An 11,100-nucleotide genomic window follows, 5' to 3' on the forward strand; every position below is an offset into this window, starting at 1 on the left:
TTTTTTTTTTTAACTTTCTTTTAAAGATTCTTATCGTTCATAGAATTGCAACAATTTTTTTTTTCAAAAAAAAAACCAACCAACAAACAAACAAACAAACAAATCTATTCGGACGTATTTACCACAACAGAAACAAAACAAAAAAACTACATATGATGAATACAGATGATACATAGTTATCGTATATTATATATCGACATTTTATTTTTATTTTCTCACTTTTCTCTCTCTCTCTCTGTCTGTCTCTCGTTCGTTTTTTGTGACAAATTATCATCATCATCATCATCATATGATCATCATTAACAGCATCATAAACATGGCCATAATCCAAAAAAAAAATGAAATGAAAAAATTCTTTATATCATCCTACAGCTTGATGATGATAATTATCTTCATCCGTAAACCTCCAAAAAAATAAAAGAGTGAGAGAAAGGAAAAAAAATCCAATCAAATAGAATGATGATGATGATGATGAGAAACAAGAAATTTTTTTTTTTTTTTTTGGTTTTTTTCAATGTTGTTTTTGTTGTTGTTGTTGATGTTGATGTTGTTGATGATGATGATGATGATGTTATCGTTGGTTAGCATCATTTTGAATGTTTTTTTTTCTTATTTAATATTTGGATGGATGGATAAAGTTTCACGAATGGGTTTTCTTTTCGTTTGATTAATTAATTGATTTTTTTTTTGGATTCACCGGTCAGTTTTATTCTTCCTTGAATTTTTTTTTTTTTTTTTTTTTTTTTGATTCTTCCACTTGTAATGATCATCATCACTTGTAATTATCCTCGATTCTGGTCATGAATTACACACACACAAGAAAATCATTGAAACATATGTGAATGACGAATGAAGCGATGAAATAAATGCTGGAAAAAGTTATTTTTAGCTAGGTAAAAATATTTTTTTTTCTATTAATGTCACGCATACATTTACTTTGGTTTGTTTCTGTGTGTGCGGTGCGATATTGTTCTGATTTTTTTTTTTTTTTTGAATTTTACACATTTTTTTCTGCTTTTCTTTGTATAGTTGCAATAATAACCACCTGGTTGGTATGTATGATGATGAAAATGTTTATTTCGGTTGTTGTTGTTGTAGTCGTCGTCGTCGTCGTCGTTTTCTGGTAATACATAAGGAACAGGAAGAACGCTAGATATTGATAACCGCCAACGCACAATTTTTTTTCCGTGATAAAATATTATTTGTATATACGTTACCGGAATCGATCAATCAAAATGAAAAAAAAAATTTTTTTGGATCAAAAAGAAAAAATGTTTCAAAATAATTATCGTATATCGATAAAGAAGAAAAAAAAACAAATACTTGGATCAAACGATCGTTTGATTGATTGATTGATTGATTGATCGATTCGTTAATTTCAATATATATGAATATGAGAATATCTAGCTATTCTTGAACTTGATTTTTTTCCCTTCCTTCCATCTTATTTCATTGTAAAAAAAAACTAAGCCTTGACATTCAAACAACAACAACAACAGCAACAACAAAGGATTATTTCATTCTAACCTTGTGTTTAAGGTTTGAGCATCTATTTAGACATTCAATCACATAGCACAGTGAATAGTGAGTTAGTGATTGAGAATAGAAAATAAACAGATATTTACAGAGTTTTTTTTCCAACTTAAACACACCAAAAACAACAACAACAACAACAACAACAAAAACAAAACACTCACAAATCCAGTGTGTGTGTGTGTACATTTTTTATTTCAAGGCTAAATCAGCATAAGCAGCAGCAATTTGATTTTTTTTTCTTTTTTTTTTTTTTTTTTTTTTGGTTTTATTTCAATTTACAAATATCTCGTTTTTTTTCTATCCATCAGTGTGTCTCTGTGTGTGTGTGTGTGTGACATTACTGTTATGTTTATGTGGATTGATGTGATCCGTTGTTGTTGTTGTTTATGGTTTGGATTTATTATTTATGCATCGGAAAAAATAAACATGCACACACACACACACACCAAAACCAGAGAGAGAGAGAGAGAAAGAATGTAAATATGCAAAAAAAAATAGGAAAAAAAATCAACAATTTTGATTTGTAGAATATAAACATTGACATTTTTGTTTTTGGATTTCCTTCATTATGATGATGATGATGATGATAAACAAAATGGAATTAAACCATAAACACCACCACCAACAACAAATGTATCTTGGAAATTTTGTTGTTGTTGTTGTTTCGCTTTGTATTTCAATGACGATGTTTCTATTGTCGACGATGATGATGATCATGATGATGATGATGTTGTTTATTTATTTCGAAAGAGTGAAAGAGAAATGAAATGAAAAAAAAACTGGTTATTTCAGGATAATAAACACAATCGTTTGTTGTTGTTGTCATTTAATGATTGTTGTTGTTGTTGGTGGTGGTGGTGGTGGATTTTTGTCACTGCATGGCATAAAAATATTGTACATAAAAAAAATCAAATCTCAACCAAGGGGGGAGTATTTTTTTTTTGTTTTTGTTTGTTTGTTTGTAATCAAAATCCTATCTATCGATGATCGGTGATTGGATCCGTTCGAATTGTTTTGTCGTTGTTTTACCGTTGTGTCGTGTAGTCTGTGTATTTTGTTTTTTTGTTTTGTTTTAAATCTGATTTTTTTTTACTTTTATCCAGTTATATTTAGAAGATGTGTAATGATGATGATGATGACTATTCATACGTCATCGAATCAAATAAATTGTCATATATCGTTTGTCTGTCTGGTTTAATAAAAACATGATTTGTCACTAGATGAAAAAACAAAAAAAAAAAAAAAAAAAAAAAAAAAAAAAAAACACACGATGTACATCTGATGATTATGATGATTTAAATTAGAGTGGAAAACAAAAAAAAAAAAAGAAAGAAAGAAAATGCTTACAACACACACACATGTGTATAGACAAGGAAAAAAAATGAAATGAAATGAAATCATCACTTTATTACACAAAACAGGAATAGTTTTTTTGTGTGAAGGAAATACACCGAAACATACACATTGTGTGTGTGTGTGTGTCACAATGTTACAATTTGGCTGTTTGTACATTTGATACATTTATATATCTCGGGTAAATGATACACGACGATGATGATGACGGTTATTTTTTTTATTATTATTTTATTACGATATATGATAGATGGCGCCATCAAACGATGGCTATATAAAATATAATTTACGGGATTTTTTTTTATTTCTGTTACCAAATTTTACTAATTTGAAACACGTGTTGTTTTTTTTCTTCCTTCTCTCTTATTTTAGGTTGGTGGTTGTTTTATTTTCCATTTTTTTTTTTTTTTTTTGGATTCTTAACGATGCAAATTCCAAGGAAAATTTCTAATGAAAAGAAGAAATTGATTGAATAGAAAAAAAATAGATAATCAACAGCAACAAATTCCTGCCTGATGTTTTTTTTTTTTTTTTTTTTTAATTTTCTCTATTCTCTATTTGCTGCCAACATCAAAATCGATGATTAGCATACACTGTCTGTACACAGATTGTACCCAAAGAAAAGGATAGATAGAAAAACAACAACAACATCAACAACAAACAACAAACCTGATAAATAACCATAATGAAGAATTCAATTGAATTCACATTATCATACACACACACACACACACACACACACATATCATACAAATCAATCAATCAATCGATCTGTTATCCATCGATTTTATTATTATGAATTTTTTTTTATTTCTCATTTCTCATTCTCATCATCATCATCATCATCATTATCATTGCCATTAAATGATTGAATCGAAAAATGATGTGTGTGTGTATGTAATCATTCAATAACGAAAAACTGAAATGAAAATTTTGTGACCACGTTCAAATGTAAGTAGAATGTGAATTTGAACAAAAAAAAAAAAAATTCTTTATCACCACTTTTATTTTCGTTTTCAAATCTTTTTTTTCTACCAAATCATTGCCGATTATCTCATCATCATCATCATTATTATTATTACATAAAATTATCATTTTCATGATCATGTTTCAGATCTTAGATTATGGCAATGTTTTCACATTGTTGTTGTTGTTGTTGTACAATTGCTCTTTTAAAAAAACGACAACAACAACAACAACAAGGTAAAAAATTGAAACAGTGAACAAAAAAAAAAAATCAAAAAACAATTTTTCGTTTTCGTTTTGATTTTTTTCATTTTCAGAATTTATTCATCCATTTTTGATTGGAATAAAATTTTTTTTTTGTTCCTGCAATTTTTTTTTCACACTCATTCGAAATTTTTTTTTTTTTTTATTTTCGTCCGTTGCAATTACTTTTGATTGGCCGCCATCACCATCACATCATCATCAATTATTTCTGATGAATCAAAATTTGCGTAAAGGCAAATTTGCACCTTTTTTTTCTATGTTTATTTGTTGATTTTCATTTTCACATCTCCCAGTAACAGTAACAACAACAACAACAAAGAAAACAAACATGAAATGCTTATTTATCAATTTTTTTTCGGTCCATCTCTCATATGTTAATTTGTCTGTGTGTGTGTGTGTGTGTGTGTTTTTTTTTTTTTTTTTTTTTTTTTGTCAACGAAAACGAAAACGAAAAAAAAAATTAAACGAACAAACCTCGAACATGAGGAACAACCGCGTAGAACAGAGTTATAACGATTTTATATTATACATTGAAAAAAAACAATGTACCTGCCAGTTCTGGTTAATATTTCTGTTTTCTGTTTCTTTTTTTTCATTCATCGTAGTTTGTTGTCGTTGTCGTGGTTGTTGTTGTTGTTGTTTTTCAATAGGAATTTAATCACTTGTTGTTGTTATTGTCGATGATGATGGTGATGTTTTTTTTCAAATTTATAAAAAAAAAAAAAATTTATTTTCTCACTCTTAGTACCACTACCTTGCCGCTATTTTTGTATATATATACATACACACATTTAATTATGATTAAAAGTTAAATTATTAGCTTTTTTTTAATACAAAATTTCCATGGAAATATTTTCTTTTTCTTTCATTTAATGATGTTGTTTTCGTTGTTGTTGTTGTTGTCGCTGTTGTTGTCGTTGTCGTTGTCGTTGTTGTTGTTGATTATGATGATGATGATGTTTGTTTGTTTGCTGAATTCACCTTGACGGCAATGTATGTTTTGTGTGTTTGGATAAAATGATGCGGCCAAAATGTTTGCTAGCTTGCTAGATGGATGGCATCACATCATCATCATCATCATCAGTGTTTTTTTTTTGACAAACAAACAAACGAATGAAAAAAATAACACACACACACACACACTGTTATTGCAAATCAAATTATAATTAAAATGGCAGAAATTATTCATCATCATCTGCTTGCCTGATCATCATCATCATCATCATATTTATTGATTAATTTTTACTTTTAAAAAAATATTTTCATTTTCTTGAAAATTCAATCATAATAATAATAATAATCATTTAATCATTTAATTAATCAATCAATCAATCAATTGGACGAATGAAATGAAAATGAAATGAGAAAAAAATAATTAAAACAAAAGACAAATAACACGTGACAATTTTGACCATTTATATGATTTCCGTTTTTCCGTTCTCTCTCTCTATGGATTATTTATCATTAGTTTTTTCTTTGCATTGATGGATTTTTGTTTTACAATTTCAAAGGTAAAAAAAAATACGTACAAGGAAAAATGAATAGACGGGTTTTTTTTTCTTCTCTGTGGTTGTTTTCGTTGTTGTTGTTGTTGTTATTTGAATTCAAGGCCAAAAAGAATGGAGAAAACAACAACAACAACAACAGCGGCGACGACGAAAAACAGAAAATTTCCTGTCAACAGCTATATGATGATGATGATTATGTAAAAGATCAAAAGGATCGTATTATGTCATCGATTTTGAGGTTTTTTTTTTGTTGTTCCACAGTCGGTTTGCCTTGTTTTTCTATTTTTGTTTGTTTGTCGTGTTGTGCTGTTGGTATTGAACTTTTTTTTCTCTATTTCAATCGGCGAATGAATCAATCAATCAAAAAACAAACAACAACAACAGCCGGAATAAAAAACATGAATATTTTTCCATTTTTAATGTTCATGGGAAACCCTTTTTTTCTTCTCTTTTCAATCATCATCATCATCATCATCATTCCATTGATGAAGGAAACAAAGTTTTAAATTGAAAATTGCATTTGAATTTGTTCCATCATCATCATCATCATCCTCGTGATGATGATGATGGTGATGAACATGATACGGCCATATCAATCGTTTGTGTATTTGTATTAATATGACATAGTCATCATTGTGGAATCGATCATGTCGTTACCGTCAATGATGATGATGATGATGAGGATCAGAATTGTTTTTTTTTTCTTGTTCATTCGAAAATCTTTATGGTGGTAGTAACGAGTTAACATTTTCAAATGAAAATAAAAAAAAATTGAATGTTGATACGAGAAAAACAACACGTGCCTGTCACGTACTGAAGAATCTAAACATCATCATATTTACACACACACACACACATACACAGGGGCACACGAGCATAACGGGCCCGTGGATACACGGAATTTTTTTCCGCTTTTTTTTGTGCAGTTTACTCATCATCATCATCATCATCTTTGTTTTTTTTATTCCAATGTGTATATTTGGTATTATATCCCCATACTAACACACACACACACACACACACACACACACAAACATGATCCTTTTATTCCAAACAAAAAAAAAATTCTGAAATCGTTATTTGTTTTTTTTTTACTTGAATTCAAGCATTATTATTCATAAAATCGATTCTTATGAATGATTGAATTCTTATTCGAATTCTGTATGTGTGTGTGTTTGTGCACGATGCAACTATACAACTCGGTTATATGTACATGTATACCCATCGGGCAAATAAAACTTTTTTTTTCTCTCTCTCTCCCTGTATAATAACCGACCATTCGATCCTGGATCATCATTAATAATAAAATTTCATCCAATGTTAAAATCATGAATTTTTTTCTGCTGTTTTGTTTTGTTTTTTGTTTTTTTGTTTTTCAAACCTCCATGATGATAATTAATAATTTTCATATATCCGATCTTTGTCGTGTACAATAATTGATGATGATTGAAATTGAATGGAATTTTTCCCTTTTTTTGGCTGGTTGCTTTTCAGTGAAAAAATCAAAATGAACGATAACGATACCGATCATCATCATCATCATATATAGAATATTGATGATGGATATTGTTATTATCTATCACATACACACACACACCTACCTACCAAAATTCCATATTTATCTCCAAATCAATAGATATATTTTTTTCATCCTTTTCTCTTGAATTTTGATTGATTTTCATCTACTACTATTATTACTGGAATGTATGTGTGTTTATTTGGCTGCTGGTGGTGGCTGTGTATCATCATTATCGATAGACAAAAACAAAAAGATAAAATTTTTTTTTTAATATGAAAAAAGCAAATATTTTATCATCGATTCTTATTCATTTATTCATTCATCACTTTCATCATCATCATCATCATCATCATCAAACACCCATATCTCGATGGAATTATTAATGAAAAAATATTCCAATTGTGTGTGTGTGTGGTGTGTTTGATGATGATATTTATTCATTCATTCATTGAATTTTCATTTTCTGAAAAAGGGGTACCATATATACCATATTCGTATATATTAATTATCCATATCTCAATACCACATATACATTGTCAATTCTGTTTCTCTTATTGTTGTTGTTGATGTTGTTGGAACTGAATTCTTTTCCCTTTCTCTTTCATTTTTATCGTTATCAAATGTTTGCTCCAAGTTTTTCTGTGTGTGTGTGTGTGCGAAAGGGTTATTCTAGAAAAAAAAATATTCATATATTCCATTTCCATTTCATTTTAATTTTTTTTTCTCTCTTTTAATTCTTTTTGATTTTATTTTGTTGAAATAATACTTTTGTGTGTGTGTGTGTATTGTCAATTATTATTTTGGTTCAGTTTGGGCTGTTGTTGTTGTTATTTGGTCTTTTCAGTTATTTTTTACTATTTTTTTTTGGACCAGTTAACTATTGCCCATCACTCTCGGGTTGAGTCGAATTGAGTTGCATCACCACAATCACTATTTTTTTCAAATAGCCCGTCAGGGTCGGGTTAAAGGGTTGTTTTTTTATTCTCGTCCCATTCTCATACCCTTTCCTTTTATTTTTTATGCACTCGCTCACCCTATCATAGTTTTATTCAGATTCCCGAGGCCCAGCGAAAAAAAAATGTCAATTGTTTTTTATTTTCATTTTCATTATTTAGCTATCTTGCTCTATGCACACACACACACACATCCACACGCATGGACGAATGTGGATGATGATGATGATGGTCTATTCAACAACAGAAAAAAATGATGTTTCTGGAAATGAAACGAATCGAAAAGGGTTTTTTCTTGTGATTGAGTGATATGGAAATGTCATGTTCTCTGTGTGTGTGTGTGTTTTGTACGTTGTATTTAATTCATTTGAATTATATTGATTCGTATTGTTTTTTTTCTTGCTATTATTTGTTCCACTCTTCATTTTTTTTTTTTTTTTTTTTTGTAAATTTAAATTTATTCACATTGGCCTTGAATGTGTGTGTGTGTGTGTTTTTTTGTTTTTTGCTCTCATAGGTCTAGTCCACCACATCACGGGCTTAACCCGTTCGGTAGGGTATGTGGGTCTCGGGTGATTTTTTTTTTTTTTGTTTTGTTTTGTTTATTATTAGTTTTTTTTCTGTTGATGAGGATGAATAATCAAATGAATTTATCGTGAACTTTGAACGAATTTAAATGTTGAAGAGAGAGAGAAAGAGAAAAAAGGGTTTGATGTGCATGTGTGAGAGCACTAGCACGCGCAAGATTATCGCCTGTGTATGGGGCATCTTTTTCTTTGGTATTTTTTTATTTTTTTTTTTGCCATTCGACCCCAAGTAAAAGTTCGGTGAACTCGATTTTTTTTTTTTGTTTTGTTTTGTTTTGTTTTCACACTCTATATTTCAATTTTAATTTCATTTCTCTCTCTCTCTTTTTTTCTAATCGTTGTTGGATATTATTATTGGCCTTACGGGCTGCTACTGCTGCTGCTGCTGTTTTTTTTTTTTTTTTGTCTGAAAATGATTCAAAAACACATTGATTCATCGTGTCGCATCTTGTTATTGTTTTTTTTTTTTTTTTTTTGATTTTTTTTACTTACGAAAAAAAAACAAATTTTATTTTTATCGCATCTCAATGATGATGATGATCATCATCTTGTGTTAATAGCGTTTCAACATCAATAATAATAATATGATGATGATGATGATGATGATGATGAAAATAACCGATTATTTCCCAGATTTTTCCAATGAGATGATATCACTATCATCATTGTGATGGAACAGGCAGTGGCAACATTGAAAATTTGAAAATTTATTTTTTTTTTCTCTATGCGACATATTTTTTTCCTTTTTACTTTAGGATTTCATAGTGATATTGGCACATATTGTATTAATTGCATTATAATGGGGCTATATATGTGAACGTGTGTTCGTGTTTGTGTGTGTGTGTGTGTGCGGTGATGATCATTTATCGACAACATTCATCTTGCTTTTGTCATCAGAATTTTCTTATTTTTTTCCAGAATATTGGAATTCTAGTGAGTACGGGTGTGTGTGTATGTTACAAGAGAAATATTCCATTCTTTCCATATTGATATTCATGCAATTATTCTGTTTTTGTGTTTTTAATAATATTAAAAAAAAAAAAAACAATGTTCGTGTTCAAGTGCACAAATTTGCTAAATTTGATGTTGATGAATTTTTTTTCTGATGAAAAATAGTATGAAAGAAAAAATTGTTTTCCAATCAATTTCTGTCATAATTATCTTGTTTTTCTATTTTCTTGTTGGCCACAGAATTCTTTGACCAAGAAAAAAAAAACCAGAAAAAAAACAGAACGTTATTCAACGTTTTTTTTTTTAGCCGGAAAAAACACATTTTATCAATGTATATGTATAAATGCAATTTCAATTTGAGAAGAGAAAAAAACCAGTTGGAATTGAATTTTGTATGTGTATGCGTTTGTTATTGTGTTTATTAAACATCAACAGACATCAATTAAAGTGATGATGATGATGATGATGATGAAGAATAATGAATGGAAAAAAATGTACAGAATCCACAAGAAAAACTGAATGAATGAATGAATAAATAAATAAATCAGTCAGAATTATAATGATGATGATGATAATTTTGTTGTTTTTGATTTTTTTTTTTTTTATTCACATTAATTCTTTCTTTCTTCTTCTTCTTTTTCCAATCCTTTCAATGGCTAAAAAAAAAATCATGCATGAGTGTTTTGTTTCACTAAATTGATTCAATGGATAATGATTATATGAAAATTATTCACTCATTTTTTTTTCGCTAGAAAATCATTTGCATTCATGCTGTATGTGTGTGTGTGTGTGTGTATGTGTGTGTGTGTCGATAATCGCTTTGACTTATGGTGATGGAACATGGATTATAATAATAATCATCATCAAGTCTCAGGATCATTACCATCATCCTCATCATTGAATAGCGGTAGTGATGAGATGGGTAATTGTTTTTTGTTTTTTGTGTTGTGTTGTCAAATTCAAAATTTTTTTTTTTTATTGTTGTTGTTGTGCATATTTCATTTCCATTTTCATTTTTGAAGGTAATATTTCCATTGTTATTTGAGATTTGTTTATTGTTGTTGTTTGTTTGTTTGTTTGTTTGTAACTCACATGATTTAATCACATGATGATTGTATTGTATATAAATGGAAAAATGGATTTATAGAAAATCAAACCAAACAAACAAATAAATGGATAGAAAATGAAAATCTCTTTCTGGTTTACATTTTTGGTGGCTGTAGTGGTGGTGGTGGTTGTGGTTGCCATCCACAATGGACAATCATGTGGATATACTAATGATGATGACTTGTACAAAAAATCAGAATTTTGTTTTCAAGAAATGACTAGCTTTGTTGTTATTGTGGTAGTTGTTTTTAAATAATGATGTGGAAGGATTGAAAATACAAAAAAAAAAATCTCAATGGACATCGTGTGTGTTAGACAGAGAAATCACTTTTTTTTCACAATTCAAAAATTGTTGT

This window comes from Dermatophagoides farinae, chromosome 1, assembly GCF_024713945.1.
Source record: "Dermatophagoides farinae isolate YC_2012a chromosome 1, ASM2471394v1, whole genome shotgun sequence".
In the NCBI taxonomy this organism is placed as follows: Eukaryota; Metazoa; Arthropoda; class Arachnida; order Sarcoptiformes; family Pyroglyphidae; genus Dermatophagoides; species Dermatophagoides farinae.